At 47.0% G+C, this 7,024-nt stretch overlaps 1 protein-coding gene across 4 annotated transcripts in view; it reads right to left on the bottom strand.

The window, feature by feature from the left end:
• Window positions 1-3,069: 3,069 nt before the first annotated feature.
• The window catches only part of LOC112543886 (uncharacterized), a 40,234-nt gene continuing 36,279 nt past the window's right edge, over window positions 3,070-7,024 (bottom strand). For all 4 annotated transcript variants that reach the window (XR_003087173.2, XR_003087178.2, XR_003087175.2 and 1 more), the window contains one exon: window positions 3,070-4,977. The gene's annotated coding sequence lies outside the window, so the exon portion shown is untranslated. The remainder of the gene's footprint in view (window positions 4,978-7,024) is intronic.

The raw sequence follows: 7,024 nt of genomic DNA, 5'->3' as shown, positions 1-7,024 counted from the left end.
AGTTTAGAAAAGAGGAGAGGGGGGGCGGAGGAATATGATAAAGGCCTATAAAATCATGACTGGTGTTAAGAAAATAAATAAGGAAAAGTTATTTACTTGTTCCCATAACACAAGAACTAGGGGTCAAAAATTAAATTAATAGGTAGCAGGTTTAAAACCAACCAAAGTATTTCTTCACAGAACGTATAGTTAACCTGTGGAACTCCTTGCCAGAGGATGGTGTAAAGACCAGGACTTTAACAAGGTTCAAAAAAGAACTAGATGAATACATGGAGGATAGGTCCAGCAATGGCTGTTAGTCAGGATAGGCAGGAATAGTGTTCCTAGCCTCTGTTTGTCAAAAGCTAGGAATGGATGATCACCTGACAATTACCTGTTCTATTAATTCCTTCTGGGGCACCTATCATGGGCCACTGTCAAAGTCAGGACACTGGGCTAGATAGACCTTTGGTCTGACCCAGTATGGCTGTTCCTGTGTTCTTACGCCCCACACATAATCATAATATTAAGAGGCAGGCTAATGGGGGTGGTCACATTCTGCCTACCTAGAATTCCCCATTGTTTCTATTGCAGCCAGGATTCTTCTTCACTGATGGACCACAGTGTTGCTGTGCATGGTTAAATAGCTGCTGTGTCTCACCCCAGAGGTGGTTGCATTCCAGAAAGAACTGATACATGTGTACACTAAACCAAGCCCTGTGGAAGGAAACACGAGGGCTGTGTCTAGACTGGCCAGTTTTTCCGGAAAATCAGCCGCTTTTCCGGAAAAACTTGCCAGCTGTCTACACTGGCCGCTTGAATTTCTGCAAAAGCACTGACTTCCTACTGTAAGAAATCAGTGTTTTTTGCGGAAATACTATGCTGCTCCCGTTCGGGCAAAAGTCCCTTTTGCGCAAAAGGGCCGGTGTAGACAGCTCAGATTTGTTTTCCGCAAAAAAGCCCCGATCGCAAAAATGTCAATCGGGGCTTTTTTGCGCAAAAGCGCATCTAGATTGGCAGGGACGCATTTCGGCAAAAAGTGCTTTTGCGGAAAAGCGTCTGTGCCAATCTAGATGCTCTTTTCCGCAAATGCTTTTAACAGAAAACTTTTCCGTTAAAAGCATTTCCGGAAAATCATGCCAGTCTAGACACAGCCACTCTGTATTACCATCATTAATAAATATAATGCCAACCCTCAACCTTCTTGTGGACTGTTTGCGAGCAACAATACAATGAGTGGGATTTGCTGATGCCTCAGGTCCACAGTGAGGCTTAAGGCTGAAGGCTGTGTGACACCAAGCACCCAAGCTGCATGGGTACCTGCTTCAGGGTGTTAATGTTACTCCTATGTTAGTAAACAAGATCTTGACTTGCACGGGAGTGGGCCAGTGAGACACTTGGCTTGATTTTCCACTGCCTTTCAAAGCGCTTCCTAAGCAGAATGGCAGCATTTTCCACTAAGTGCACTTTGCACAGGTGTGAATGACTGACTGCGAGGAATCGGGCCCCACGAGTCACTGCTTGCATCAAACAGCTGAACGGCACCACGAACAGGTGCATTCTTCGATAGCAGTTTAAACCTGACTGCCAGTTGCCTGGGTTTGGCAGCCGTGTTCGAGCTGGAGCACCTAACCTATTATCCTTCACATACAAAACAGAAACGCTGACAAAACAAACAGCAGAAAAACAGTTTTGTGTACCTTCTTCTCAACTACATTTTGCTTGTAATTAGAGACCCCATTGGAAAATGATTCCACTGCCCTAAATCAAACCGGCAGGCCCCATTCCGCTCCAAAGCCACTTCACTGAGCACTAGAATCTTAGCTTCCTGTTGCACGTGGAAGATCTCAAAGGCATATGACAAACTCAGCAAACAGCTGTACAAACCACACAGGAGGGTTCCGGCTAGAGATCCCTGAAATGCTGTCACTTCTGGAGTGTAATGTGGCAGCTCTTTAGTAACATACACAGAACCTGTACACAATAGTTCAGGGAAGGAAATAAAATACCATCCCCCAACAGAAACTCACGGTGTAACTTCAGTGAGCAGAATCAAAGAAATTGAAAAGGAAAAGACCTGTTAGATCTGTGGTGTCCTAGCCACATTGTTCAAACCAACTAGCCACACTCAACTGGCCAAATAGCCACTAGTGGCTAGCATGTTGGACACCACGGGATTAAATCATCTTCATCCATATGTCAAGGCCGTGCATGATTGTTTCCAGAAATTGTGTGTAAGAGTCAGACAGGAGTCCAACCGGCACAGCAATAGTTCAGTCAAATGTGCATTGTGCCCCTGGCATTGGAGAGAATGTATTTACCCACATGGATGGTCACAGACTGGCCTCCTCCCTTCTGGCTTTTTGTCAGGGACAGGCTCTGAGGTGAATGCCAATGAGGTTTAGTGATTCTACATGACGGATTCATGACCCTGCAGTCTGAGTAAATGGCAAGCCCTAGTCAGGTATGTCTACACAGAAACATTATTTCGAACTAACTTAGTCTGTGTCCACACAGCAGGCAGTTATTTCGAAATAATGTTGAAATACTGTTAAGCTGGAGGACTTCTTACTCCAACTCCTGTAACCCTCATTGTATGAGTAAGGGAAGTCAGAGGAAGGGTGCTCTATTTTGAAATAAGTGCTGTGTAGACACTCCCAATTTCAAAATAAGCTATTTTGAAATGGATGTAGCTCAATTTGTGTAATTTGTTTCGAGTTAAGCCCTGCTGGGTAGACGCACCCATCACAGTAGCATGGTGCTCACTCACAGGACCTCTTCACCATGTGGATTTGCTACATGAAGCTCCCTTGGTCTGCGAAGGCAGCAGATGGAAGTGGAATGGGGCAGGAGCTGCCCCAGGGTGTGTCTAGACTACAGGGTTTTTTCGAAGGAAGTGGCCTTTTTTCAAACAAACTTCCCCTGCGTCTACACTGCCGCCGCGTTCTTTCGAACGTAAATTGAAAGAATGTGGCAGTTTTTTCGACTGCGGAAAAACCTTGTTTTACGAGGAAGAATGCCAGCACTTTCAAAAAAAAAAAAAAAAAAAAACAGGACTATGTAGTACTTTAAAGACTAACAAGATGGTTTATTAGGTGATGAGCTTTTGTGAGCCAGACCCACTTCCTCAGATCAAATCGTGGAAGAAAATTGTCACAACCATATATGCCAAAGGATACAATTTAAAAAATGAACACATATGAATGTAATGCAAACTGTGCTTTTTCGAAAGAGAGCATCCAGACTGCCTGGGTGCTCTCTTTCAAAAAAGCGGCTTGCTTTTTCGAAAGTACAGGTTGTAGTCTCAATGCTCTTTTTCGAAAGAGGCGTGAAGTCTAGACGTAGCCCCAGGGAGGACAGGCATGCAGAAGTGGGACAAGAAACCAGGCGAGGTGTGCCACAATGAGACAGAGCACCTGGAAAGAGGTACAGAGGCCTGTGATGAAGTGAACAACGTTCAGACTGGATTGGAGCAAGAAGAGGCTAATGGTTCTGGAGAGACCCTTTCAAACACAGGCAAAAAAGACGCAGGACCGCCAGTGGCAGAGCTCTCAGAGAGCACTTCATGTACTCCCTGGTGGGACAACCCAGCCCTCCTGCAGGGGAAAGTAGGTCTGTAGGTGGGAAATCTTTACTCTCCACCAACAGCTGGTCACTTTGAGCGGCATGTGGCGCTGTGGCAGGCCCGAGGGTCCCGCTGGGCTGCAGGACATTGGCAGCCCAGAGTATTGGGGTAGGGTGGATTTGAACGTAAGGCGGGCCAGATCCTGTTTCCATCCTGTCAGGTCCTAAAGAGGGATGGAGCAGGGAGGAAGCATCTATTTGTTCCCTCAGTGCCCTTTGATCCATGCTCCAGAGCTGTTCTTTGCCCCTCTGACCTTGCTGAGCTCCCTCTGCCCCACACTGAGTTGCATCTATCTCAGCCGGGAAATTTGGGGGGCTGGGCACCGGAACAGATGTGCATATTGATCCTCCAAACTACCGCCTTAGGCAAAGGCTAAGCAAAGGGGGCATGTCCCCAAACTGAGGCTACAACTGGAATAGTATCAGGACGATGGCAAGTCAGCTCCAAACTGTTCTCCAGCTGTGGATTTTCCACCCATTCAAACACGGCTTTGCTCCATCCTTTGCAGTTGACACCTTTGGGTCTCCTCATTCACAGCCCTGCCATTCCAAAGGTCCCAGATGTTTAAATTCCAGAACTGTATTAATGTCAGACTAAGCAGCTCATGAAACAACGCTTGAGCTCATCCAGGAGAGGAGAGAGGGATGTGACATTTACTTAACCTTCGATTAATAAGGGGCTTTCCTGGAACCAGTGAGGATAAAGCAGGCAGGAACGGAATGGGGAGAAATGACAACAGCAGTCCCGTTTCCCACCTCACATGCATCGGCTACAACGTTGAAGAGCCTCATTGTGAATTACCATCTTCTAGTAGTCGATAAGTGCCGCCTTCCATAAATCGGCTCCTCTGTCCTGTGGGATGCAGTGCTGGCAGTGATGCCAGAGGATATTAGAGAAACAATGTAGGCAGTCATTCCTTAACCCCTTCTTCATTCATAGAAGAACCAAGTGACTAATCCAAAATATAAAGTTTACCCACCGAATTTGCCTCTTTTCCCCTTTGAGGGACATTCAGGGACAATTTCCTCTCATTTTATTTTCCTTCATCCAAAGGGTTTGGTGACTGTGGCAGTGTTCTATAAATCACAAACATGATTCATAACTTTGCTATTCAAACTGTCTTGGTAAATTAGGGTTGGTCAAAGTAAGACAGGTGTGATTACCTTTCAACTCCCTGATCGGAAAGCATGCAAGCACATGCCACAGAAATATACAGGTGCAACTTTGGCATTCACGAGCTTTTGACTGGCTTGCCTGAATGTTTGTGGGAAGGCGCAAAGGGGCAGGGAGAAAGAACACGGCCAGTGTGGACTCATTTAAAGTTGCGAGTGAATAGTAATTGAATTTTTTTGTTGTATTTGTCCAGCTGCAATCTGGGGAAAGAGAGAGAGAGAGAGAAGTATTATTTAAAATGGAATTTTATCCACAAAATCTCATCCATGGCAGCTGAACTGCGAGGCTATGTCTACATTCGAGGCTTCTTGCGTGAGAAATATGCAAATGAGGCTAAGCGTGGAATATCGCCGAGCCTCATTTGCATACCTAATGAGCCACCATTTTTGCAGAAGAGGCTCTTGCACCAGAAGGAGCTGTCTACACTGCCCCTTCTTGCGCAACAAAAACCCTCTTGCACAATGCCGTTACACCGATTATTTTCAGGAATAACAGCATTGCGCAAAAGGGTTATTCTTGCTCAAGAAGGGGCAGTGTAAACAGCGCTTTCTGGCACAAGAGCCTCTTCTGCAAAAATGGTGGCTCATTAGGTATGCAAATGAGGCTCGGTGATATGCCACACTTAGTCTCATTTGCATATTTCTCACGCAAGAAGCCTCAAGTGTAGACATAGCCTTCGTGGCCCAAAAGTAGGAACTCTTTAGTGTAATTTCCTAGTTAGACCAAGGCCTGTGTGCGTGTGTCTGTGTTTCCATGAGCATGTGTTTATATACGTCCTAGCTCTCCTGTCACTCTCTCAAAATCTGTCTCCACCCCTCTCTACCTCCTCAAGAGGATGGCCTCTGGCTGGTCTCTTTATCTCTAGCTGCTTGAGCTCTCTCAGCCCGACATGAATGGGAATTTTCTTCACACCTTCCAATGTCTCATGTGTGGCAGGCAAGAACCGGTGTTTGCCAAGCTGAGGAACAGAGAGTATTGAGGCTACTTTTCCCAAGCAGACATCGAAGGAGATGCTGTCAAGAGTGGAAAGCCTGACATTAGAGTGAGCTACCTTGCTTCAGTTACCAAACACCTTTTCTTAGTCTGGAAGTCCGCAAAGATATCCAAGAACCCCGTTCTGTGAGCACCTCTGGGGGTGCGGGATCCTTGTCTGTTCCACTAACATGGCTGCTCAAGAGGAAGGAGCAAGCAGGCAGGTGGGGCCAGAGGAACTATGTGTCATATACACCTGCTCTTGCCCTTGCCAAGAAGCCCAAAGCCCTGGCGGAGGTAGAGGCAAGTGGCCTAGATAAGATGTGAACATTTTGTTTGTTGCAGAAAGGACGTTGTGGATCTGACTCCATTACTCTGTTCTAGTGACCTTTAAACTAGAGAGGGGTAAATGACCATATGCAGGGGGGCGGGGGAAGGGTGCAAACGCACTCTCCACGGTCCTTCATGGTCCACCATGGGGCTGATTCCGGCCAGTCTAGGAAAGGGTGAAGCAGCGCACTGCCAGCCTCCCTCTCCTATGCTCTAGCTGGCCGATTCTCTCTTCCTCCTCCAGGAGAGAGGCCAGGGGCGAGGCTGGGCCATGGGAGCAGGATTGGGGGTGGGGCAGCCACTAGCCCTTCCCTCAGCTCGCACCTCCTGCCCCCCACAGAAATTCCTGCATACGGGCCTGATATGTGGGACAGGCAATGGTGTATCAGGCTCTATGGAGGTAGGTGAAACTCTGCAAGCTGCCCAACCTATCAACTACCCTTCCTTCCTGTTAACTACATTCTATCTCCCTCTCCTTCAGTGGAACGAGCCGCATGCCTAGGGATCTTCAAGGTATGAGTCCAGGCAAGTGACAAGAACCACAACAGCTGTAGCCTTGTGCCCCTGACTTAGACAGAATGAGACTCCCCAGCAATATTTCCTCTAATCTTTTCCATCCATGTGCGGATTTTTCCCCATTCATGTGCAGAATAAAATTTTCTTTGTGCACCGAGACATGAGTGATTGTGCACCACCAGGAGACACACAAAGCTAGCTATGGGCACTCTGCTGATCAGCTGGGTGGCATTTGAATCTCTCCTGAGCAGTTGCCCAAGCACCCATCTTAGAGGGAACACTGCTCCCCAGCCTCTAAACATTCTCCCTGAATGCTACCATGGAGCAATTAGGCAGTGCTTGGTTACTGGGATTTCCGTCATTATCAAGACATTATTTCTCCTTTGCTGATTTATAATCTTGCTAACCAACATCGGTTTGCTTCCCTTT

This window comes from Pelodiscus sinensis, chromosome 16 (genome assembly GCF_049634645.1).
Source record: "Pelodiscus sinensis isolate JC-2024 chromosome 16, ASM4963464v1, whole genome shotgun sequence".
In the NCBI taxonomy this organism is placed as follows: Eukaryota; Metazoa; Chordata; order Testudines; family Trionychidae; genus Pelodiscus; species Pelodiscus sinensis.
Note: the sequence above shows the minus strand (reverse complement) of the source record. Positions and strands in the feature narration are given on the sequence as shown.